This window comes from Chrysochloris asiatica, unplaced genomic scaffold, assembly GCF_000296735.1.
Source record: "Chrysochloris asiatica unplaced genomic scaffold, ChrAsi1.0 scaffold00024, whole genome shotgun sequence".
Taxonomy (NCBI): domain Eukaryota; kingdom Metazoa; phylum Chordata; class Mammalia; order Afrosoricida; family Chrysochloridae; genus Chrysochloris; species Chrysochloris asiatica.
The window spans coordinates 26112437-26140370 of NW_006408542.1; the positions used below are offsets into that span (position 1 = coordinate 26112437).

The following is a 27934-nucleotide window of genomic DNA, read 5'->3' on the forward strand; positions in this document are numbered from 1 at the left end:
ATCAGACGACGTATTGCATTGGGCAAATCTGCTGCACAGGAACTTTTTAAAGTATTGAAGAGCAGAGATGTCCGCTTGAGGTAAGATGCACCTGACCCAGGCCATGGTGTTTTCAATAGCCTCATATGGATGCAAAAGCTGGACAGTGAATAAGGAAGATCGTAGAAGAATTGATGCCTTTGAGTTGTGGTGTTGGAGGAGAATACTGAAAGTGCCATGGACTGCCAAAAGAACCAATAGATCTGTTTTGGAAGAAGTACAGCCAGAGTGCTCCTAAGCTTCATCTCTCATACTTTGGACATATTGTCCAGAGGAAACAGTCACTGGAGAAGGATGTCATGCTGGGTAAGATGGAGGGTCAGAGAAAAAGAGGAAGACCCCTAACAAGATGGATTGGCCAAGTGGCATCACTGATGGACTCAAGTGTGGCGGCGGTAGTGAGGCTGGCCCAGGACATTGTTTCGTTCTGCTGTGCATGGGGTCGCTATGAGTTGGTTTCAACTCGATGGCACCTGACAACAACAACAACAACAACTGTCTTCATATCTGTAAAGGCAGTCTTGATGTGGTACTCGCTGTAGTGTAGAATAAGCACTGGGCTACAAAGCTGGTTTGAACCACAATGTTGGTGGTTCAAACTCACCAGCTGTTCCTCAGAAAGCCTATACAGGGTCACTATGGGTCATAACCGACTGATGGCACCTAACAAAAACAAAGGAAGTCCTGCCTTGGTATTATACGATAAGCATGGACCGCTAACCATGAAAGTAGTATTCCAAACCAGGAGCTCCTTAAAAACTCTATACAGGGTCACTATGAATCAGAATTGAATCAAAGTAGTTTTACAATAACAACAACAAAGGTAGTCTTCAGTAAACTGAAGATAACAAATACCTAACATAAACAAACTTGCCCTGTTATATTAGGGTAATGCTGATCTCTATTTCTCATGCTTATATTGAATTTAGGAAAATAATTTCCATTTTGTGATACACATGTATGTGCATGTATGTATAACTGCTTCACATGAATAAACTATTCAATGATCTCTGTTCATTAACAGCAGTGTTAATGAGTCATCAACTGGACTCACCGGGTACCTGTGTTTTTCACTGGTCTATTACTGAGTTCTGATGAGGTGCTATACATTAAGTTCTGGGTTACTAGCCCCAAGGTCCGTGATTCAAACCCTCCAGCTGCTCCTCAGGAACCTTACAGAGGGTCGCTATAGTTGGAATAGACTCAACAGCACTTAACAACAAACATCAACATTATTATCAAAGGCATTCCTCATCTTTTACTCATGTATAACACCCACACAAGCCTTCTGTGCTCTCATTTTATTATTACAAAGAGCCAAAAGTCAAAGTTGGATAGTGAGACATAAGAACATGTTGTTTATATCTCAAACAACAAGGAAATGAGGACTTATTTCCTCTATTGCTTAGTTTATAATCTTGTTGTCCGTATTTATTTGGTCAACTAAGAATGTATCCTTGTCCTCAAGCATTGTTTGTAACAGTGAAATTAAAGTTTGTATTCTTTTTAGGAATGGAAATTATCTACCCACCTTAAAGAACATCTGATTTACTCTCTTTGCCTTAATTATAAAGATGCATTAGCCTAGCTTGGTTAAGTGATTTCCTCAGTTGCAAAGTTAAAGTGTAGATAATATGATTACCCTGTTGTTTTGTTGTTAAGTGTGTTGAGTCGGTTCTGACTCATAGCAACCCTGTATAGGGTTTCTAAGCAGCAGTTGTTCCATTTGAACTGCTGACATTGTGGTTTAAACCAACCTTGAGGTCCAGTGCTTATCCTACAGCACCATACCAGTTCTCCATTATTACCCTAGGTCTATAAATAAACTTTAAAGAGCTCTGGTAGTGTAGTGGTTACAAATCGGGCTGCGAACCTTAAGGTCAGCGGTTCGAAACTACCAGCTGCTCCGCGGGAGAAAGATGAGGCTTTCTACTCCCGTAAAGATTTACAGCCTCGGAAACCCTGTACAGGGTCGCTATGGGTCGAAACTGACTCAACGGCACTTAACAATAACAACAACAATAAATAAACTTTAATGGGATTATGAACCTTCACATTTCATATAGGTTTGGGTTGTGTATCTGTGCATTCTTATGCATTACTTTGTTAGAATCTCAAAATGTTCATCTATATATTTAGGACAAAACACAACATGTCCTGTTGCTACAGCAATTTATAAAATATTTTGGAATTATAGAACATTAGAGCTGAAGGTTGTGTAATGCAAACTTCCATTCAAAGAGCAAATTCCTTAGGTAATATTCCTGAGGGATAGTAAGCAACCTCTTCAGGAGATCTTCAGCTAACTGACAAGTCACCATCTTTCATGAAAGCACTGCTAAAAGCTCTCCTCATTAGAATGACATTCCTAACTCCATGTACATTCCCTTCTTATACTTTCTCATACTGGTATGAGTCCAGCTCTTAAAAGACATGGAGATTAATGTCACTTTATCTTACTCAGAATATCTTTCAAATATTTGAGTAGGGCTGTTATGTTTTCTTGACTCTAAACTTCTCTGGTTAGAAGAACCAAAATTTCTCAGTATTCTACTCAACTTTCTATGCCCACAGTTACTTAAAGCTGGAAGGAACAAATTTCAGTTTTTCAGTATTTTCTGAAAAGTAATAGCCCCACACTGAAAACAAAGCTCGACTTGTCCAGAACATAGTAACATGAATATCTCCATCTGAAGGGCATTTTGCTTTTTTTTTTATTGGGAGGAACAAGATATTTTACTTTGGTTGACTGCTATTAAGAGTAAGTTAAATCTTTTCTGGACGTTTTCTACCTGAAATTCAACAGAGCAAAGGATGAGCACATGGCCATTTGGACTCAACTCTGTTATGTGCTGTTGTTAGGTGCCACTGAGTCGATTCTGACTCATAGAAACCTATGCACAATAGAACAAAACACTGCCAGGTCCTGTGGCATCCTCACAATCATTGTTACCCTTGAATCCATTGCCACTGACACTGTGTCAACCCATCTTGTTTAGGGTTTTCTCTTTATCACAGACCCTCCATTTTACCTCGTGATAATAGTCCAAAGTATGAGAGATAAAGTCTTGCCATCCTAGTTTCAACACAGTTTGTTTGTTCTTCTGGCACCCCATGGTACTATTAATATTATTCTCTAACACTATAACACAAATGCATCAATTCTTCTATGGTCTTCCTTATTCAATATCCAACTTTCAGATGTACATGAGGTATTGAAAATACTGTGGCTTGGATCAGGTGCACTTTAGGCCTCAAACTGACATCTTTGTTCTTGAACACTTTAAAGAGGTCTTGTGCACCAGATTTACCTAATATAACATGTCATTTGGTTTCTTGACAGCTGCTTTCATGAATGTTGATAGTGGATCCAAGCAAAATGAAATCTTTGACAACTTCAATCTTTTTTCCATTTATCATATTATTTACTGGTCCACTTGTGAGAATTTTTGTTTTCTTTACATTGAGGTGCAACCCATCCTGAAGGCTGTGGTCTTTGGTCTTCCTCAGTAAGTATTTTGAGAGTTTGCTTTCAGCAAACAAGATTGTATCATCTGCATGTCAAAGGTTGTTAATGAGTCTTCCTGCCATCTTGCAGCCACATTCTTCTTCAAATAATCCAGTTTCTTAGATTATTTGCTCAGGATACAGATTGAGTAAGTATGGTGAAAGCATACAACCCTTGTTCTGTTTGAATGACTGCCATTTAGTCTATGTACAGGTTCCTTAGGAGCACAATAAAGTATTCTGGAATACCCATTCTTCGCAATGTTATCCACAAGTTGTCATGATCTACACAGTTGAAAACCTTTGCATGTTAAAAAAAAGTACACATCTTTTTGGCATTCTCTGCTTTCAGTCAAGATCCAGCTGACATCAGCAATGATATCCTTCATTCCATGACTTTGTCTGAATCCTACTTAAATCTCTGGAAGTTCCCTGCTGATGTACTCTTTCAGCTGTTTTTGAATTATCTTTAGAAAAATTTTAGTTGCATGTGATTTTATTGATAATGTCTGATGATTTCCACATTCCATTCAGTCACCTCTCTGAATGCCTTCAGTGCTGTATCAGTTTGTTGAAAGATTTCAATTTGTATTCCTTCAATTCCCAGAGCCTTGTTCTTGGCCCTGCATCTTGTACTTCTTCCTCTTGATCATGTACTACTTCTTGAAATGATTGAGCATTGACCATTTCTTTTTGGTACAGTGACTCCATGTGTTCCTTCCATCTTCTTTTGATGCTTTTGACATCACTCAATATTTTGCCCATAGAATCCTTCAACATTGTAAGTCGAGGCTTGAATTTTTTTCTTCAGTTCTTTCAGCTTGGAAAATGCTAAGTATGTTCCTTCTCTTTGGGTTTTTGTAACTCCAGGTTTTTGCACATTTCATTCTAGTACTTGACTTTGTCTTTTTGAGCTGCCCTTTGAAAATTTCAGTTCAGCAATTTTACCTCCTCATTTACTCCATTTGCTTTAGCATGTTTTCACTAGAGAGCAAGTTTGAAAGTCTCTTCTGACATCCATTTTGGTCTTTTCTTTCTTTATTGTCTTCTTATCCTATCACAGATAGTATAATGCTGTCTGTGATAGGATAATACCCGTAATTATACTTCGAGATACACCTTGAACTGTTTTTTATGTATTTATTTCTCATGAAGATGAATGTGTTGCTATTCTTCTTCAATTTGTCATTCTTGGCATAGTAAATCATATGATTGTCAGATTCAAAACAGCCAATCCCAGTCCATTTCAGCTCACTAATGTCCATGGTATCGATCTTTTTGTGTACCATTTAATTTTTGACAACTTCCAATGTTCCCAGATTCCTACTTCATACATTCCATATTCTGAATATTTACAGCTGTTTTTCCTCATCTTGAATTGTGCCCCATCAGCAAATGAAGGTCCCTAAAGCTTTAATCCATTGTTGTCATCACAGTCAAGTTTACTTTGATGAGGCAGTTCTTCCCCTGTTGTATTTTGAGTGCCTTCAACTTAAGGGGCTCTTCTTCTGTCACTATATATAACAATATTCTGGTGCTATTCATTATATTTCATTATTCTGGTGCTGACTGTGTTCCACTGCTATTCATAATTAAATTTCCAACTTTGGTAGTGATAATGTTCTTGTAAAAAAGTCCAAAAGAGAAACATTAAATACTGCTATGCTCTGGCAGCATACTGGGTATGCGTCAGGCTGCTAACCTCAAGGTCAGCAGTTCTAAACTACGAGTCATTCTGTGGGAGAAAGATGAGGCTTTCGGTTCCCCTAAAGAATTACAGCCTCAGAAACCCTATGCAAAGTCACTATGAGTTGAAACCAACTCCATGGCACATTACCATCACCACCATTTTATGTGAAAAATCTAATTTTTTTCTCACAGATTAAGAAAGGAAAATCAAAACAATGCAGACATAGAAAATGAGTAGTGCCAAGATGGCTTAGCTTATAAAGGCTTTCCATTACTACTGTCTGAAAAATTTTCTTCATGTTTACTTGATTTAAAATTTCCCCCCAAAATACTTTCTGTGTATACTCATTAAGTTCTGGTGTGGCATTATAGGATAATCACTGGCCTGCTAACCTCAAGTCAGTCACTCAACTCCATCAGCTGCTCTCAAAAACTCTACGCAGTGTTGCTATAAATTGGGACTGACTTGATGGCACTTATCAACAATACTATATACTCATACTCCAAACTAGTATAATGACAATCATGTAAATGCTTTAAACTGACTGAATAGTCAAAAATGAAAAATTCAATCCCTTTTCTTCATTGATTTTCTACCCCAGTATTTCCCAAAGAGTGTTATGAAGGGCATTAATCCTACCAAGGAGAGTCCTGGTGTGACACTGTAGAATACTCACATGGTTGGTGGTTCAAACCCACCAGCCCCTCCTTGGAAACTCTATCCAGGGTCAGTATGAGTCAGAATCAACTCAACAACACTTAACAACTACAACAATCCTACCAAAATGAATCCTGATGGTATAACTGATAAGTGGTTGGCTACTAACCAAAGTTTTGGTGGTTCCACCAGTAGTCCCATGGGAGAAAAGACCTGGAAATCTGCTCCCATGAATATTAAAGCCTAGAGCACTCACTATACAGGGCTTGTTGTTAAGTACTGTAGAGTTGGTTCTGACTCATAGTGACCCTGTATAGGGTTTCCAAGAAGCAACTGGTGAGTTTGAACTGCAGACCTTTAGGTTCAAACTGATCTTATGGTCAAGTGCTTATCCTACACACCAGGACTCTATCATGTGGGGCAGTTCTACTCTATCATATAGGGTCACTATGGGCTGGAATCAACTCAATGGCACACAACAACAACAGTCCTATTAAGTGCTTGAGGGAGATAGCGACCCTGTACAGGGTATCTGAGTCTGTAAGTCTTTACAAGAGCAGAAAACCTCATCTTTCTCCCGCAAAAGAGCTGGTAGTTTTGAACTGCTGACCTTGAGGTTAGCAGCCCGATTCATAATCACTACACTACCAGAGCTCCTTAAAGAGTAGAATGTCTATATCAAAATCTTCATATTGCTTCAGATATAGATAGACAAGGCCCTGAAATCAGGGTAGAAAGGGTTACTGATATTTCTTTCCTACGATGGTAGCCAAATGGATAGTTGGACTTATCCACTCCCATTTGCAGGAATATCATCTCAGAACAACCGTGATAAAATTCACATTTTTAATCTTACTTAGGCAGCATGGTCACGCTGGATCTTTAATTTTCTAGAGATCCCTGTACTGGAAGAACAAGGTAGGCATTCTATATTATTCTCTGAGAATTTGGGGAAGAAGGGAGAGCTGGCAGCACTGTTATAGTTAGGTGTCATGCACAACAGAACAAAACACTGCCCGGGCCTTTGCCAACCTCACAAACGTGCTACACTTGAGCCCATTGCTGCGCTACTGTGCCAATCCATCTCATTGAGAGTCTTCCTCTTTTCCCCTGACCCTCCACTTTACTAACCATGATGTCCTTCTTCAGCGACTGGTCCCTCCTGATAATATGTCCAAAGTATGAGAGACGAACCTTCACCATCCTGGCTTAAAGATATTGCAGATCTTGGGCTATCATCAAAATAAATATGGCCATGATTTTGTTTTGTTTTGCATTTTGAATCCCTATGTATTAAAAATCCATACTGAAATATTTGCAGGTGAGTGAAGTAATGTCCTGGATTTTCTTCAAAATAATTCAATTGAAGGATAAAAATGGAAGAGACTAGGGTTATAAATAAAGCAGGATTGGCTTCTTAGATAATTGTTAGAATTATCTAACAATACGATGGATTAATCTGGGTTTTCTTGACTTACCTGCTCTCCTTACTTTTAGAATTAACATGTTCAATAACTAAAGTTAAATAGTAATAATAATAAAACACCAAAATCCCATGTACAACCACTAACCCCCATAAATAAAATCATGTTGTTGCTGTTAAGTGCTGTTGAATCGGTTCCGACTCATAGTGACTTTGTATAGGGTTTGCGAGGAGTGGCTGGTGAATTTGAACCATCAACCTTTTGGTTCAAACCGACCTTGCAGTCCAATGCATTAACATACAGTGCCACACCAGGACTCCAAATAAAATCATAGCCAAGTGGAAAAGAGTTAATTTTGGGACCAGAGGTTAAACTATTCTCTAGCATGTTGTTGTTGTTAAGTGCCATCAGTCAGTTGCCACCCTGGGTAGTGTTTCTGAAGAACGGTTGGTGGGTTTGAAATGCCTACCCTGTGGTTAGCAGTCCAGGCCTTACTCTACAGCACCGCACTAGGACTCTGTTCTCCAGTATAACTGATAGTTTTTGTATAAGCTGCTGTTGTCAACTATATCACCCATGGACACATTCTCTAGTTATCTGAACAACTGACCTCATTTGACCAGAGAAAATATTTAATTTACTGTCAGACTACCTAATTACTGATTGCATGGCAACCTTTATGTACATAATTTTGAATGGTCAATGTCTATTTCAAAATCAGAGTCAATATTTTGAAGTTATGCTTTTTGAAATCCCTATTTTGTGAATTGCAAATAATTCCAGTTTGAATGCTAGCAAATGCAACAAGTTTCTATGAACGTTTTTGAGTTCTAGAGGCTTCCTTTTGACGGATTTCTTTAGTTATGGAATGCAGCCATCAGCAGTCTGTGGAAAAATGAAATGCTGCAAATCTATTTTTATGCAGCTGGGATCAAGTTACTAAATGGATCAAAAGAAATAATTTCTTTGAAGAGGTGGCTGTTGACACCAATGCCCTAAAAATAACTGCAATTTTGTGGGTACAGAAACTTGTTTATATCTCAGTGGAAGTAGCTATAGATATATTTCCCACATATACACAGCACTCATGATATAGTGGATGCCACTCTGAACATGGCCTCAGTTTAACATTATTACTAGTAAGAGCAAAATTGCATGCTAACTCTTGAATAATTGGCATAGCTAAAGACAATTATTCCTACCCGGTTTAGTTTATTGGGTTACATAATAAAACAACCATAATCCTTTATCATGTTCTTACTCTGTGCCAAATATCAGCCAAATACTTTCCAACATTATTTAATTTGATTTTAGAATTTAACTAGATTTTAATAATTAGCGATTATTACCATCATTTTACAAAAGAATATGCTGATTCTTAGAGAAAATTTCAAGTGCAATTTGCCAAAGGTTACATGGCTCATATGTATCTGAGTTGGAATTTGAGCTCTAGTCTGTTTAATTCCAAAAAAGAAAAAGCAAGAGTGGGCTGTAAAAGGGATGGCTGCTCTGAGATTGTAAACAATAAATCACTAACTCATAATTTTGTCATGTAAAATACCAGACAAACAGGAAAACAAGCCCTTGACATAGAGTTATATAGTTTTAGTTCTGCAGGAGAGTCTTGGTGTGGTGCTATAGCATAAGCACTGGACTTCTAACTGCAAGGTTGGTGGTTCAAATCCAATAGCTGCTCCTCAGAAACCCTAAACTGGGACGCTATGAGTTGGAACCAACTCCACACACCTAACGACAACAGTTCTATAGGGAAAATGCAGTGGTTCTAGATGATAAGCACTGGACCGCCAACTACAAGGCATTTAACAACATGAAGTTCTATAAAACAAACATATGATGTTGTTATTGTTTTAAGTGTCATCGAGTCGGTCCTGACTCACAGTGACCCTATAGTATCTTTAGATCCTCTAGCTGTGCTAAGTAGCATCAAATCAGTTCTGACTCATAACCATCATGTATAGGGTTTATGAGGAGCAGCAGGTGGGTTTGAACTGATGACCTTGTGGTTCACAGTCCAGTGCTGATCCACAGCACCACACCAGAAGCTCCTGGTTTATTTCAAATACTACTGCATATAAAATAGAGGATGCTGGAAACAGCAGGTCTTTAAGTTTTTGAAGTCCTGTATTGTGTGTCCTCGAATCAGTTTCAACTAATAGAGACCCTGTTAGCAGTCCAGGTCTTATCCCACAGTGCCATACCAGGGCCCTAGAAGTCTTATGTTGTTGCTATTGTTAAATGTTGTTGAGTCAGTTCCACCTCACAGCAACCCAGTTTAGAGTTTCTGAGGAGTCCTGGTGGTTCCAAGGAGCAGCTGGTGGGTTTGAACTGATACCTTGCAGTTAGCAATCCAGTACTTATCCTATAGTGCCACACCAGGATCTCTGAAGTCTTATTGTTGTTGTTAAGTGACATGGAGTCGATTCTGACTTACAGTGACCCTGAATAGGGATTCCTAGGAGTAGCTGGTTGGCTAGAACCACCAACCTTGTGGTTAGTAGTCTAGTGCTTATTTTACAGTGCCATACCAGGACTCCCTGTAGTCTTATTGTTGTTGCTCAGCGCCATTGAGTCTGTTCTGCCCCTTAGTTACCCAGTATAGGGTTTCCAAGCAGTGACTGGTGAGTTTGAACCATGACTTTGTGGGTCAAAATCACCTTGCCTTCCTGCGCTTATCCTACAGTACCACACCACATTCAAAGTCTTACTGTTGTTGAGTGTGATATAGTTGGTTCCAACCCATAGTGACCCTGTACAGTGTTTCCTACAAGTTATTCGTGAGTTTGAACCATTAACCTTGTGGTTCAAATCAACCTTTCCGTCCTGTGCTTATTCAATAGTGCCACACCAGGACTCCACAAAATCTTATGTTATGAAGTACCATTGAGTTGGCTCTGACTCATGGCAACCCTGTATAGGGCTTCTGAGGAGCAGCTGGTGGGTTTGAACTGTCAACCTTGTGATACAAACTCTTATAGAAGGTACCAAATAACTGTGAAAGAAAATACTGATTTCAAAAAGAATCTAAGCAAAATAATTCTGGACATAATTTAAGGTTAATGAAATAAAAAGCAAAAAACAGGAAAGAAAGATTCAATTTCTCAGACTGGTGATATTTTGGAAAAAAAAATACACTGCGATTCAAAAATAATTACATATTCATTAACTTCATATTACTGAGGGGGTTGAAAGTAAAAAGAAATGGGGGAAAAGATTTTATTATATCATTAATAGCTGAAGAAAGAATACAAGTGCAAATTGCATATGAAACTTCTGTATGAATACCAAAACGAAAGCAAGTGATATTGAGTTGATCCCAAGATATGGTGACCCCATGTGTATGAGAGTAGAATTGCACTCCACAGGCTTGTCAATGACTGAGTTTTTGAAAATAGATCACCGGATCTTTCTATTAAGGCTCCTACCTCACAGTAGACTCAAATCTCAACACTTTCAGTGAGTAGCCAAGTCCTTAACTATTTGCACCACCCAGTGATTCATTCTATATGACTGTTGTTATTGTTTGTTGTTAAGTGCCTTGAAGTCAGGTTCCGACTCATAGCAACCCTGTATAGGGTTTCCAAGAAGGGACTTATGGGTTTGAACCGCCAGGCTTCAGGTTAGCAGTCCAGTGCTTCTACAGTGCCACACTAAGACTCCTTTGTTGTTGTTGTTAAGTGTCTTGGAATTGATTCTGGCTCACAGCAATCCTGTATAGCGTTTCCAAGGAGCAGCTGGTAGGTTTGAACCTCTCACCTGTGGTTAGCAGTCCAGTACTTATCCTACAGTACCACACTAGGACTCCATTGTTGTTAATGCTGTTGAGTCAGGTCTGACTCATAGCAACCCTGTACAGGGTTTCTGAGTAGCAGCTGGTGGGTTTGAACTTCCGACCTTGTGATTTGCAGTCCATTGCTGATCCTACATCATCACAGCAGGACTCCATAGTAGAAGAATATTTCCTACTATGTAAATTTGAATGTTGGGAATTTATTATGATGCAAAATAAAAATGTGTTTTCGGTTGTAAGCAGAAGTATTTGTTCCCATTTGTGTTCTATTAACTGCAATACTACATTTGGTTGTTGTTGTTAAGTGCCATCCAGTGGGTTCTGACTCATAGCGACCCTGTATAGGACTTTTGGGTGGATGGTAAGTTTGAACCAACAACCTTGAGGTTCAAAATTACCTTGGGGTCCAGTGCGTATCCTATAGTGCCACACCATCAAAATTTGCAATTTGAAACAGTATGGAAAAAATCAAACGTGAAAGAAGTTAAAACAAACTTAGAGAAGCATGTCCCTACAGACAGCATATTTGAGCTACCAAGGTCCTACGGGTGGATTTATTCAAGCATTCATGAGGTGTAGGTTTATTGGATTTTGAGAATATGGTTTTCAGAACAATGTGATATTCGACACAAAGGTAGTTTTTCTACTATTTTGTTGCTCAAGAAGGTATGAGCAGAGAAAGTTTTGCTTGCAAAACTTTAATTAATTGACAAGAGTAATAGCAATAATGCAGGCCTTGGGAGATAAACATTGTAAAACAGAGGAATAGTAAATGTAGAGAAAATTTTCTCTGAGGCTGATGGCCAGTCATGTCAGTAGGAAGTGTTTTGTAAACTTATGTTCTGGAAAGTCTGAGATAGAGTAGATTATCAAATTTTTTTTTAGAGCTGAATGAGTTCTTAAAGATGCCTTAATAATGATTCATTGTCCTCAATTTAGGGTCAAGTGGGGAAGTCCTAGAAAGATGACCTGATTTCCTATGTGGTTCTCAAAAAAGTCATAAAACCTCTGTGGGTTTCCATTCTCAAAGCCTTAAAATGGAAGGAGAAGTCTAGTTAATCTCAAAGTATCATCATGCGAACAATAGACAGTTATAGTTTACTAAAAGGTGTTGTCATTCATCTTGTCAGGTGCCCCCTCATAATGACTAAAAACAAAGCCAATTAATGGCTGACATTAAATAAGAACTTGCCTTCCTCATTTTTATGCTCTCTATTCCCACCAGTCCCATTTGAGTTCTGCCATTTGTGCAAAAGTTGGATTGCTGCTGTCTGCATATAACATGAATAAATGATTAAAGGGGAAGAAACAAGTCAACATTTATGAAGGACTTGTCCATAAGGAAAGAGCAAACTTGTTGAATCTGAACACATAATTCTGAACAAGGCAATGGAAAGTGGGAAAGAGAGGAAGGGATTGCAGCTCTGTGTAAGATGTAGTTGCTCCATAGGAGAAAAGGGAACGTCAGGAGTAATCAAGGACTTGTTTTCAATTGCTCAAGTTCACTGACAATATCACTCAGCTCTACAGCTCAAGGTTTCTGAGTCATGGAACCTTGATCTCAAGAGTCAGTTAAACCCAGGCCAGACAAAGCAGTCACAGTGGAGATGAAAATCATGCAATATAGCTTATTCAATATATAATAAACTACACTGTTGGCAGAACTATGCACTTGTCAATAATCTGTTACCTAAAAGAATGAAGGACTGTCTTAATAAATAGCCTTTCTTTTTTTGGAGAGATTTTCACAGGCATAGATGTTTACATTGTAACTCCAAGAGAAATTGCTGCAGGAAGATGCTGATAGTCTTTGAATATAATAATGTGTAGTTAGTAATAATATATAGACAACTAAAGGAAGAATAAATTAACAATAAGTATGGATGTTATTGTTGTCGATGTTAAGTGCCATCAAATCATTTCTGATTCATAGTGACCCTGTATAGAGTTTCCGAGGAGCAGGTGGGTTTGAACCACCGACTTTGCATGTTATAATCCCAGTGCTTATTCTACACTGCCACAGCATTCCTAACTTTGTAGGGAACATAACACAGTTTGTTCTGAAATGGTAATTGTGAATTTGAAATCTGTAAAAAGAACTTAATATCAGAGCGGGTAACTGTAGGAAAGAAATCTCTCTTATGACCCATATGCAGTCTAAGCTATGTTTTGATAAGCCCCCTTGCTTCACACACTTACTGTTTTCAGCACTTTATTCTCATTTACATGCTGTAAAAATAATGTCTGCCCATGTTTCTAGATTTACCAGAGTGATAACTGACCTGCCTTGTTCATTACTATAGTCCTGATTATTAGTAGAGTATCTTTCACATAGCAACCATGTAATAAATGTTTGTTAAATGAATAAATGCACACATGGCAATGCATCTGAGGAGAGAAGTTGAAATAAAAGACTATTAAAAAGTAAAGAGGCAGGTAGATGCAGTTCAGAGGAAAAGGAGAGCAATAGACAGAGATCAGATTGTCGGGATGACTTTCAAAATAGTCCCTTTGTTTCTCAGACATTGGGTGAACCAGGTTAAATCCCTGAGGAGTTAACATACTTTCTATCCCTGACACACATATACTTTCCTAGGAATGCTTGCAGAGAAGGCATGGGAAAATGAACTTTAGAAAAACAGACAGAATAAAAACACTGAAACTGATGAACTCTGTTGTGTTCAGCTCCATAGCCGAAGATTTTCTACCTCTCTGAGAATCAGTCTAGCTTGCAGGTAGAGTATTGACTGCTAGGCAGAGCCCCATGGCTATAAAACAGACCACTGAGCTAGGCAATAAAAGTGTGAGAGAGAGAATAAGAGGTCTAATGTCTTGTTTATGTCCCTTTATGGCATCTTGGAGATGCTCCGCAGTCCCACAGCTGGCTTGAGTTCATATGCTTTTCTGATTAAGGCAATACATACCAACGCAATCTAAAATTCATGTGCGATTTGGAAAAAAAAAAGGGGGGGGTGGGAGAAAGAAGAAAAAAGGAGAAAATCTTCAAAACCAGTAGCAGGATACAAGTCTTGCTTAATTCTTTATTAAATATATAATTTATTATAAGTCCTTAAGACTTTTGAAACTCATTTTAAACACCCAATTTTACCATGTTGTGTTTAGTGACACTAATCCTTGTTTATAGCCTAACTCTTTGAGAATAAGATTATGTTCCAAGTGAATAGTTGTAAGTGGTAACTTGTTTTATTATATCAATCCTGATCACATATTTACAAAAACCTTAAGTGAAAAAAATGAAAATGTAAGTAACTAGAAACATACAATATGAACATTTTTATTTTAAAGGAAGTAAGTATTATGCTTAACTGATGAAATGCCTCTGAAAATATTTAAATGATTCTAAGACATGTTTGTTTGTTTTTTAACTTTTCATTAAAACTTGACTACTATTTTTAAACTTGAATACTGGTTTCATGCTTTGTAAGTTTGCCATTATGAAAGTTGGACAACCTAGAGAAGTTTGAATGTTGCATACAAATGTACTCAAGTGTGCATTATTCCAAATGACTGAAAAATGATTCTAAAATGATAGCTAGCTAGCTAGCTAGACAGATAGACAGACACATGATAAAGCCGTTTGGCCCTTTAAGAAACTCAGTGTTCACTCTGTTGATAATACTGAATAACATATCATGACACTCACAGCTGTCAAAATAATCCTAAAGTTTTGGTATAACCATTTCAAACAAGTAGTTGCTTTGGAAATATGTATTTAAACATATTTGTCTTTAGATTTCGATTGATAATAGCAGTAGAGTGGTTGAGTGGATTCATTTTCAAGACAGAAAGTTATAATTCTGGCTCAGCTACTTATCTAAACTAGCCTATGTTTTTTCTCCCTTAAAGTGGGGAAAATACCTATTCATTAGGGTCTGAGGATTGAGCTACATAATATATCTATATATCTATATATCTATATCTATAAATGAACATTCAATAAATGGTACTGAATTATAACAATAATAAGTGATGGCTAGTATTAATAATAAAAGCCACCCATTACAGAGCAATAGTGTTACCATCACAAAGCCTGACATCTATCTCAATTCTAAGAAAGGCTATTTTCTACCTCCTGTCTTCTCTGAATTTTTACTTATGCCATATTATCATCACCAATAAATATTTCTTGTAACTCTAATAAGCATAAGGTATTACATTAGGCCCTCTGAAGAATACAGCCAGAATCAATCATTTTCTCATGTGGGTCACTACCGGATTTTGTACTTCCTCTATTGTGCCAGCAATATTTTGTGTTGTGATTATTTATTTGTATATTATAGTGAATATGTCTTATGATATATTCCCAGCACCCAACCTAAAGTCTGGAACACAGTAGATGCCTATCCAATGTTGAATTAATTAATTAAATGGAATGAATGGATAGACAAAATGTACACATTTAAAAGATCTGCAGAATAAGACAAAGTTTCATAAACTTATAAGGAAGCAAATATTTTCATGTTAGTGGACTGCTATTATTAATCTATACTTCTATTGCAAATGTTTTCTAGAAAATTAAGTCCTATGTTGTGTATGAAGGAGTGGGCAACAGGAGAGGAAGGAGGAGAAGGTTCTTGAAGGATGAATTACCAAAGGGGACCTGGGGGTAGAATGAGACCACTCCCTGAACTCAGGGCATGCCTGTCTTGTTAGTTTTGTGAAGAAACTAACAAGTACAAATTGAAATTTAGTGAGAAATCTAAATGGGGGTTTGGGTTTTAAATAGGAAGAAAATCTGCTTCTAACTGTGGAAAGGAACTAGAGTAATATAGAATGGCATCTACAACAGTGATGCACATCATGAGAAACTAGATCCAGATATAAACTAGATGAATGAGTGAAATTAGTCAGTCACAAAAGGACAAATATTACATAAGACCATTATTGTAAAAGCTTAAGAAAAGCTACTAATACTAAAAGGAAAAAAAAAAAATTTTTTTTTTTTTGGTTACTAGGGTGGGAGGGAGGGGATGGTAGAGCACAGAGTATGGGACAGATATATAGTTCAGGTGTTGGGGAAGGCAATACACAATAAGGGTGAGGGGAATGGAAAAACAAGGTAGATAGGGGAACACTTAAGGCAGGTTTGCATGGGCAAAATAGGACAGAGGTAAATAGTGATGTATGCTCTACCTTGGAACAGCAGGGCTCTGTGATACAGGGATCAAGTCATAGTATGGATGGGTAAAATAGGGTAAATAATGTTAGATTGTTTGACTGTCTTATGAATATTGGTTTCCCTTGTCTACTACTGTATAATAGACACTTGAGTGGTATAGAAAGGAATATCGGGAAACATGAATACAAAATGCTTGTAAGCCCGTCTTCTGCCTATAACTCATTGGACCACCTAAAAGGGGTTCTAGAACTTGCCAAGTGAACTAGGCTTACTTCAGAGCCATTATAGTGTTTAGGACCTTAGGTGGAATCCTGAGCCCCATCCAGAACCTTCTGCGACATTCCCACTTGAAAGGACAAGCAGACCAGCCTGGAATAGCTAGAGGAACAGAAGATACTACTTGAAAGAAAGACCAACAGGAAAAATAAAAAACAAAAACAGCAGTCTGACTGGCTACTACAAGAATAAGCAAGTTGTTCATCAAGTAGTCATCAAGGCAAGCAATCAAGTCCTTTCAGGGCAAACTCCACTCCAAAACTGACACTCAAAAGTAACATACGAGCAGGCATTAAACTTGCTGGTGACCAAGTTGATCTACTGGTGAATGGAAGTGGGGGAAAGGCAACAATGAAGATATGGGCTGAGTTTGACCATGTTCCACAGACTCCTGTCAACCTGTAGATGAGAGAGAGAAGAGGAAGGGCTGGTTGGTCCAAAGTATGGTGAAACCTAGGGACTCCTGAGCCTATGGACAAGGATATACCCATGGAGGGCTAGAGCTAGGAGTGAAGCATCCAGCTGATATAAAGTGAGGGGAGATGCACAAGAACATCCAAACATTCAGATAGTATCCATTTGACCTAACTTCAATGGCTGGATGAAATTGGCTAGAGGAAGATTAAAAAAAAAAAAAAGGATAAAGCAAACAAGTATAAATTGCTACAATCTGATGAATTTGACCTATACTTCCGGATGCAGCAGCTCAAAATACCAATTGAGAGTAAAGGAGTCTTCACATCAAGTATCAATCCTATCCCCTCTGTATACAGGCTTGATAGGGATTGGCAACTTAGACAGTGGATACCTAAAATGGGGGGGCTATAGCGTAGTGGTTACGAATCAGGCTGCAAACCTTAAGGCCAGCGGTTCGAAACTACCAGCCACTCCGCGGGAGAAAGATGAGGCTTTCTACTCCCGTAAAGATTTACACCCTCGGAAACCCTGTACAGGGTCGCTATGGGTCGGAACCGACTCGATGGCACTTCACAACAACAACAACAATAGAGGAATGAAGTGACTGGCTTACAAGTTTTCAAGAGGGAGTTTAGTTTCAGAGTGTGGGGGGGAAGGTAGAATCCCCACTGAATAGTTTTCACCTTGTCTAAACGGGTCTGGTGAAAGGAGATGGGGATAAGATTCTTATGATTCAATAGTGAGTAATTGTTATCATGACTAATTGCAATGGTCACAACTGTAAAGGTAGAAATTTTGTAACATAAAGGTAGAGACTAGTTAATCTTACAGTCCAGGAACAGAGGACCTTGGGACCATCAAGAGAGAAGAGCATGAGTGGAATGTGGACCCTATCCAGAGAAGCAGTGACACCAGAGATGGAGGCAGAGATGAGGACATGGAGAGAGGGAGCAACTGAGGACTCTAGACTCATGGAAAGAGAAGGACTGAGAGCTGGCAGCCAGGTGGCAGGCTTGTAGAATATGCCCTTTGGTGGTTTAAATTATTAAATATGCCTGACTGTTTTTGTGTACATTCAAACAACAACAACAACAACAAAAAACCCCAGAGGGAATAGAAACAAATACTGTTGAATGATGAGGTACAGAAGGAACTGTAATCATTGCAATGAAACAAAATAGGATAGGATGAGTGTAAAACCACGGTTCTCCCATGTAAACCATCACTCAATTCACAATTGAAAAAAAAGCTAGGTGAAGTAGCCAAGCTTAACTTAATGGCAGAACCAGCTACCTTGGCCTTGTTAATCATTTCAACCAACTGATCAGAGGAACTTTTACCAGAAAGTAGATGCTCGTAAGGCCTACAGCATAGTGAAATCTCAGAGGGAAAAGAACTTAAAATGAGTATTTAGGCTAGTGCAGGATACTATGAATCCCAAAGACAATGTCTAAAGGCCAGGCAGAGAAACAGTTTAGGCATCTGGCCAGCCAGGATTAGATCTGAAGGTAGATTCTGAAAAACAGATTCTTCTGGGGTCATCACCTGGGAGATGAAATATGATACAGGTTAGAGCTTGGGGATCAATGCAAGGAGTTGATCCATCATGCCTGCAAAGGGAGTAGTTGAGAAATAGCAAGTAGTATTCATTTATTAACAATCTATCAAGAATTTTATGAACTCTATTTAAAAATGTAATTTTCATGGGACATGAGAGAAAAAATGTACTTCAATGGGCACCAGAAAAATGAGAAGGTCGAAACTAGGCTGCCCTTCTTCAAAAGTACAAGAAAACAGGAAGGAAACCTTCCTCCTGGACATCATCAGTTATTTTCCTTGATGTTTATTAAGTGCATGCAGCATGCCAGATGTGAAATAACCTACGACCAGGAAGCCTTTCAACCTGGACAGGCATCATTTCTCCTTCGTCAGTGATACATCGTGAAAGTCCAACACAGCTGTGAATGATATCCAGCCCTACAGGCACACCAGTTCTGGCCCAAGTCTAAATGAGAAAGGACTAGAATGTGGGAGGAAAGACTCACCATAGAATTTAGTTGTCTCTGGTTCTTTATTTTACTGGAAAAGCTTGGATTTATGGGCAATGCCCAGGAGGACCAGGATAAGTTAGAAATGATTTCTTTAGGAAGTCTTTTTTTTGTTTTTGTTTTTTAATTGCATACGTATTTAACAAAAATTTCCATTTTAACATTCTTCACTTACACAAGTTAATAACTTTAATTGTATTCATCATGTTGTGTAACCATCACCACTGATTACCTTCAAATTTTTCTATTGCCTTAGGAAGGCTTTAACTTACTCAGGCTCAACATACGTTTTCTCTTACTATAGATCCTCACACACTATTTGTCTTAACTCGCTTGATTATCCTTCCCTTTCCTTACACTTGTTCCAATTTTGTATCATTCGAGGAGGCCTTAAATTTTTTTGTAGAAAAAAAACAATTACCTTTTTTTGTCTTGAAACGTTTTATTTTGAATTGAGTGAAGGCTTACAGATCAGATCATCAGTTTTACATTCAACAAATCATATACTTTGTTTCATCTCAGTAACTGCAACTGACAGGTATCCGACTTAATCCTTGGGATAGCTCAGTCTTGTTTCAACTTGACTGGAACAGGAGTATCAGAGTTTGGCAGTTGAAATGTAGTTATTCACCATCATGAGATCTAATATAATGTAATCAATTCTATGATGAGGTCTGATATGAGTAGCCAATCAATTGAAAGGAAGTTTCCTTGGGGTGTGGCCTGCTTCCAGTGTATACTGAATACTCAGGCAAAGTTTGCTTACTCTCTGCTGGGTCTGGATTTTGCATCTTTCTCATCCTCTGACTTCCAGGTCTTTGAACTTGAACCAGTGGCTTGGAAGTCGAACCAGTGACTTGGAAGTCATCAGCAGCCTGCCTTCTTAACTGCCAGACCTACCGGCTTGCCTGCCACCTGACCTGTCAATTTTGGTTCATCCACCATCTAACTACATGAGTCAGGATCTTTCAACCTGACTTCTAACCTATGGACATGGGATTGATCATCGCTACAATTGTGTGGGTCATATCCTTGATATAAACCTCTCTTTATATACACACATGTAAGCTTCACTAGTTTTGCTTCTCTAAAGAACCCAGCCAAAGGAACTCCCTATGGTTCTTATTTCCATTCTACCTCCTTCCCAATCCTTCTAAATACTGTCCTCAGGTAAATGTTGCCCTTTGATCATGAATGTTGACCATTCCATGGTGAGCATGCCTTACAAATGTATTCCCCTATATACCTATCTGCCACTTGACTGAAAACTGAGCCATGAGGGTAAGTTCAGTTCCAGACCTTAAGGATGGTCTAGGACCATAACCTTGGGTTCTTCCAGGCTCTTTCTGGCCAGTAATCCTAGTCTTTTTTTTTTTTAATTTGAGTTTTGTTCCACTTTCTCTTCTACTCTATCTGGTACCTTCTGATGTGATCCCTGAGCAGTTAGTGGTAATAGTTGGGCACCATAGTTTTCAGGTTCTAAGGCTCAGGGAGACTGATGTTCATGTGTTCCATTAATCCACTGGACTAATTGATTCCAAGAGTCATTCAATTTTCATCATTCTTTTTACTACACATACAGAGACCTCAGATGGCTGCTCATGAGCTTTTAAGATATAGCTGCTATTCACTAAAGTAGGACGTTGAATACTGTCCATGGCGTCCCATGAGACTATGGTCTTGAGCCCCCAAGCCCAGCAACTCTTTGCTTCATGGTGTTTGGTAATGTTGAAGAAGTTCTCACATTTTGCCCCCTGTATGGCACTGTAGGATAAGCAATAAACCATAAGGTTGGTTTAAACTACAAGGTTGGCAGTTCAAACTCACCAGCCATTCCTTAGAAACCCTACAGAGGGTTACTGTGAGCCAGAACCAACTAGAAGCGACCTAACAATAACAACAACATGCTCCACCACATCCATAGATATGTTTGTCAAACCTTTGTATATCTGTATATCTGCTTCCCATCCCTGTTCAGCTTGTATATCTTTCCATGCATCTGCCCATAGAACACTTTAGATATTTCTTTCCTTAATTGCAAAATTAGAAATCTGGCAGAAGGATCTTTATGGGTATTCATGTTACTATGATTCTAGTTAATCACATCTACTCCTGACACTTATTTTCAACCCTAGGAAATGCACCTTAGAGAGACTTGTTGGGAAATGGCAACCAATCTTCCATCTCCCAGAGAACTTTGTTGTAAAAGTCATTCAACTTGAGCCCACTTCTGCCTGTTGTACTTGCTTAGACATTTGACCTTTGTAAGATTTTGAAGATAAAGGAAATCTCTGTATTTCCAATTTTTTCAAGAGATAAAGTTATACCTCAATATTAAATAACCATTTGGATTCTTCTGAATGTTGACTGCAGTATGTTGTTTGTTGTTGTTAGGTGCCATTGATTTGGTACCGACTCATAGCGACCTTATGCACAGCAGAGTGAAACACTGCCTGATCCTAGGCCAACCTCACTATCATTGCCATGCTTGCATCCATTGATGCTACCATTTTGCCAATCCATCTCGCTGGAGGTCTTCCTCTTTTTCTCTGACCCTCCACCCTACCAAACATGATATCCTTCTCCAGTGATGGGTCCCTCCTGACAATATGTCCAAAGTATGTGAGACGAAGTTTGGCCATCCTGACCTCCAAGTATGACTCTGACTGCACTTCTTCCAACACAGATCTGTTGGTTCTTTTGGCAGCCCATGGCACTTTCAATATTCTCCTCCAACACCATAACTCAAAAGCATCAATTCTTCTATAGTCTTCCTTATTCACTGTCCAGCTTTCGCATGCATATGAGGTTACTGAAAACACCATGGCTTGGGTCAGGCACACCTTAGTCTTCAAGCTGACATCTTTGCTCTTCAACACTTTAAAAAGGTCTTGTGCAGCAGATTTGCCTAATGCAATACATCGTTTGATTTCTTGACTGCTACTTCCATGCCTGCAGTATGGATTCCTTCAAATAAGGTAAAGTTCAAATAAGAAATTAGCTGGTAAATGATTTCTTTCTACTGACAAATTCAAATTACACTTGGCTTTAAAAAAAGTACTTATCTCCATAGTGCATTGGCTCATTGTTCAGGGCCTAATTTAAGCTATTGGTTGTCTCCTTGTCTCTCCTAGTCTACTGAAATCTTCATGTCTATAAATGGCCCATCTTTCACAGAGAATTTCCCAACTCTATCTAAGACCAGGAACCTTTGTTCATGGTTGCTTATTGTGCTCACTGATTTTCTTTTAATTCTATCACCGTCACACTATCTTCCTTTATTGCTCCAAGTTTTCTTTTGCTGTTTAAACTTTCAGTGTTATTATTACTTTCAGCGCTACACACAACCTGTTCGGTATCTCTGTCTTTTTTTCCACCTACACACACTGGTCAGTTTACTTTTATTCCCCTAGGTCTGTCCCAGCTGCTCCTTAGAATCCTTCACCCACTCAGCTCTTGGCAACTTCTACATAGCTGTCCCTTAATCTTGAAACGGTTCCCAATCAATATTTTCAGCTGCATTCTTTACTTCAAACAGAAATAAAATTTCTCCAGCTCCATATATTTAGAGAAAGCATCTTATTTCCATTAACAGTTTCCCTACCACCATTGCAAGAATTCCACTAATAATCTAAATGACAGTTTCTTTGTTCCATTTTACTTATATACAAATTAGTGAACACTTTAGAGTTTAATCCAAACACCTTCACACATGCTCTGGGTAAAAATTTTCTGTTCTCTTTCAGTTGTCCCAGTTTTAAAAAGGGTTTTACATTTTGTGCAAAACCTCAAGAAGTAAAGCCCCATTGTATTCTGTGTATCAATGCATGAGTAAAGCAACATTTGCATTGTTCTTAGCAGTTATAGATACCATTCTTGCACAGAGTTAACCATTTACCTTCCTTATACAGTATTAAATCTTCTTATATCAGAACCTGATACATCAAATGTTCTGTAGACTACAGCAGAGTTAACTTACTCAAATGACTTCCTTAATTAAGTGCTGCCAGACAGCACTTGAAAGCAGTGAATCCCAAAGTCTTACTGACTTCTGCATTAAGCTACTAATGCACCTGCATTCATGTTCCCTAGTAATGTTGGTGGCATGTGGCTTACACCTCAAACCAGCCCTGCCCGTGGGTAGACCAAGAATGACAAGATGCCAATTTCATATTTCTTTTTCTGAGCTGCACATAGCTACCACTTTAACATTAACCACAGCGTATTCAATCTCTAGGAAACTTTCCAACTTCTTTCTCTGACTGCCTAAGAGTAAGAGTTGCCTTTTTGCTACTTGTTGCACTTAGCATGCCAACAATGAAGGTTATTAGGTTTCCCATATTTTTCAATAGTTTTATCAATGACTTTGATAAAAAGAACAGGAGGCATGTTTAATATATTTATAAAATGACCTCCAAACAGGAAATTAAGAGAGTAAAATTTCAGAATGTTCCAGAAATGAAATAAGTTTTCATGAAAATTCTGTAAACAAATGGAAATCTCTCAACATATGCACGAGGAAAAGACAGTATAAAATATGCCATAATGGTGGTGGTAGTGTGCCGTGAAGTCAGTTCCAATTCAAACTGACCCTGTATAGGGTTTCCGAGGCTCTAAATCTTTACAGGAACAGAAAGCCTCATCTGTCTCCTGTGGAACAGCTGGTAGTTTTGAACTGCTGATCCTGAATTCAGCAGCCTGACTTATAACCACTATACTACCATGGAAAACTAGGCAGACACACACGGACCCTCTGCAACAAAAATATGAAAGACCAAAGAAAGCAGACACAGAGGAAAATCCTGGAACCTGGAACTTCAGAGGAAAGGTTAGAGCCGTGGACTGAGTGCTTGCTGGGAGGAGAAGTTGACCAGGGACTATGACAGAGAGACAGACTCCTGAATGGCTGGCCAGACCAGCGTGACTATTTTGTGAGCAGCTTTGGCAATAGAAGGTGGCCTGGTAGAGCACATTGACATTGGGGATTAGAAAGGTGAGAGTCCCTCTTTTGCCCTATGCTCCCCTCGTGACTAGAGATGTGGCCAGCTCCCACCCTCATCTATCACCAGGCAGACCTTGCTCTCTGGGAGTTTGGACTAACATGGTCGGGAGACACCCCAGCATGAGGCAGGTGCCGACTGCACTGCTTTAGCCCATCACTTTGGTACCTGGGTTCAGGCAGGCTTGACTCTAGACCTATAGAATACTAAGAGCCACCAGACCAGTATTTAACCAGTTACCCTGTCCCCATTTGCCCTGTTGTCCTAATAGTCACTGAAACTAGTTCTATCTTTTTTAAAATTCAAAAGAATGATATAAATTCAAAAGTTAGTTCCATTACCTTTTCTTTCTCATAAACGTTTTCTCGCTCTGCATCTTGGCCTCCATGAACTACTTCCAGATTGAGTGTCCTGAACATAGATAACACCAAAGCCAATAGGAACTCTATCTAGGGCCAGGAACGTTGCTGGCACATCCCTCCCACACCCACCTCCTGTTGGTTTGTAGGCGCTCCCCCATAATTCTCTCCTCTCCAGGTCCAATAGCTGCACTGTTGTTTTGTTATTTTTTTTCCTTTTGATGCTTCATTTTTTGTTTGTTTGTTTGTTTGTTCTTTCTCCTTCCCTTACTATTCCCTTGATATTATCCTTTCTTTGCTGTTTTTGTTTTTCCTTCTTTTCTTCTGTTTCTCATTTCCTTTCTTCTCCCACCTCCTTTTTTGATATTTAGTTACTATTCTCTATTCTCTTTTCATCTATCCTTTCCTTAGTTAAAAAAAAAATTATAATGTGTTCCTTTTATTTCTTCTCTTATTTTGCTCTTCTGTAGCTTCATTCTTCTGTTCTTTTTTTCTCTTTTTATGTATACTCTTAAGTTGTTTATTTTTTAAAAAATGTTCTTCCTTTTATTTTGTTTCTCATTTTTCTCTTCTACAACTCCATTTCTCTGTCCCTCTACTGTCTTTATAGCTTTTTTTTTTTCTGGTTGCTCCTTATTTTTATTGACTGCTTTCTCTTCATTATTTTCTCTTTTCATTGTTGATTCCTTGTTTGTTTATTCTGTTTTGTGTGTGGGAGGAGTTTTCTATTTTCCATCCCATAGGAGACAGCAACCATAACCATACATCCCAAGCACACCTGTATCCTCTGAAGCTCCACCCACTAGGCAAGAGGCTATGCCACCTGGTCAAAAATAGACAGAAGCTAATACCAACCAAACCCACCCTAAACTGAGGTACACATACAGCAAACAAGAAAGATATACACATTTCCATTCTCTAAGTATATCCATGGGAGACAGTTGGTGAGAGCCTAAGAACACATCAAAACACAACCATCATTTAAATACAAATGTAACCACCCCACAATGCCTTGTAGAGAATCAACAATTTTAGTTCACATGAAGAAACAAGTAAGAAGGGCTAAAGCAAAAGATCAAGATGCAGAGCAAGAAAATGTTTCTGAGAAAGAAAAGGTAATGGAATTAACTTTTGAATGTATATCATTCTTTTGAATTGAAAAAAAAAATCCAAAAGAATATTTAATACTTTATAAGGAGTGACAGAAAGGAGCTCTGGGAGCATAGTGGTTACGAATTGGGCTGCTAAATTCAGGGTCAGCAGTTCAAAATCACCAGCTGTTCCGTGGGAGAAAGATGAGGCTTTCTGCTCCCGTAAAGATTTACAGCCTCGGAAACCCTGTACAGGGTCGCTGTGCGTCAGAACCGACTCCATGGCACATAACAACAACAACAAGGAGTGAATTGAAAAGCAAGGAGAAGGCAGAAAATACTTAGAGGACTTCAGGAAAATACTATAAGAACAAATAGATACAATAAATGCAAGCTTTGAAACAATACAAAATCTGTCATTAGAAATCCAAAAGATTTATGCTGAGTTCACAAACAAACAGTACATTGAAAGGGCAAAATAGTAGATTTGAAATAATGGAAGCCTGATTTAGTGAGCCCAAAGACAACTCTCTCAATACTTGTATGCTAGAAGAACAATCAGAAAAAGGAATGAAAAAATCTGAAGAATGAAAATCTGGTAAAATCTAAGATTAAGCTCTGATTTCTCAGCCAAAACCATGCAGGCATGAAGGCAATGGGATGACATATAAAAACTCTGATAGAAAAATTGCCAACTAAGAATTTGAAGCTGTCCTTCAAATCTAACTATGAAATTAAAGCATCTGGATAAAGATAAATTAAAGGCATTTGTAATGACCAGACCAGCTTTAGAAAAAATATTAAAGGATGCTCGTTGACTGAGAATCAACCACAACAGACAACAGCCCAAGATTACTATACATGACACCACCACCCAGAACTCAATCCAGACATAGAAGTATTTAAAGAAAACAAATTTACAACACCAAATATACGGACCCAGAGATATAAATTTATAATGAAATCTAATACAAAGCAAAAAGAGGGAATAGTGTAGTTATAGAACTTCCAAATGGTCAGGAAGTCAAGTAGATTTTAAGATAACACAGACTGTTTTAAATAGGGGGAAAAATTACATGGTAATCTCAAAGAAAATGAATACACCTGAATATCAAAATAAAAAATCATAAAGATTAAGTAAACATTAACACAGCAGAAATAAAGAAAATGGGAGGGAAAAAAAAATCCACAAACAAAATTAACTCAAAGTAGAAAATTATGTGGAACAAAGAAACTAGCAGCACCACACACACATGTACAAATCAACAGCAAAATCATAGCAATCAATTCCTACCTATAGATAATTACACTGAATGTAAATGGATTAAATGTGCTAATCAAGAGAAAGAGCAGAATGGAGAAGACAACATCTACAAGATACACATCAAAAAGATATGCTGTTGTTGTTGTTAAGTTCCGTTGAGTCGATTCCGACCCATAGCGACCCTGTATAGTGTTTCTGGGGAGCAGCTGGTGAGTTTGAACTGCCGACCTTGCAGCTCAAACAGCTTTTCAGTGTGGCACATTAACCCACAGTGCCACAGTCTAAATGCCCATCAACAAATGAATGGTTCAACAAACTTTGGTAATGCACACAACAGAATACTATGCAAAATTGAAAAATAACAATGAATCTGTGAAACACCTCACAATATGGATGAACCTGGAGGATATTGTGCTGAGTGAAATTAGTCAATCACAAAAGAACAAATATTGTATGGGACCAATGTTGTAAAATGTTAAGAAACTGTTTTCTTAATAAAAGAAAAAATGAATGATGGTTCCAGGAGACAGAAAATTATTTATGGATTAGAGGGTACATGATGTTAGCACCTGTGACAGGGCAGGCAATATACAAGAGGGAGGTTATCAGAGGAAAGATAATGGGAGACACAACAGTTAAAGTGCACAGAGGTAAATACTGCAACCTGTTGGAGGGCATTGCAATCATTATAATGAAGCAAAGGATATGATTTGCTGAATGCAAAACTGATGATCTGCTTAGTAAACCTTCACTCAATTCACAATAAGAAATGAAAAATAGAGTATAACAAACTACAGATAGTTATTGTATCTCATCAGTAACATTAATAACTGATTATGTTATATTAAGTGCAGTTGAATCAGTTCCAACTCATAGCAAACCCTATTAGGGTTTCCAAGTTGGTGGGTTTGAATAACTGATTTTGTGGTTAGCAGTCCATACCAGTTATCCTACAGCGCCACTCCAGGACTTCCATAACTAAGTGTGTTGTTGTTATGTGCCCTCAAGTGGTTTCCTACTCACAGTAGCACTGTATATGGTTTTCAGGGAGTGGCTGGTGAGTTTGAACTGCCAATCTTGCAGTTCAAACTGACCTTGTGGTCCAGCGCATTATTCCGCAGGACCACACCAGGACTATATATTAAATATATATATAAATAAATATATATATATATATATATATATATCTAATATTCTAATATATATATATGTGT

At 38.3% G+C, this 27934-nt stretch overlaps 1 protein-coding gene across 3 annotated transcripts in view; it reads right to left on the reverse strand.

Moving 5' to 3' along the window:
* Positions 1-27934, reverse strand: part of NRXN1 (neurexin 1) — a 1648890-nt gene that overhangs the window by 682364 nt on the left and 938592 nt on the right. The window lies entirely within an intron of this gene.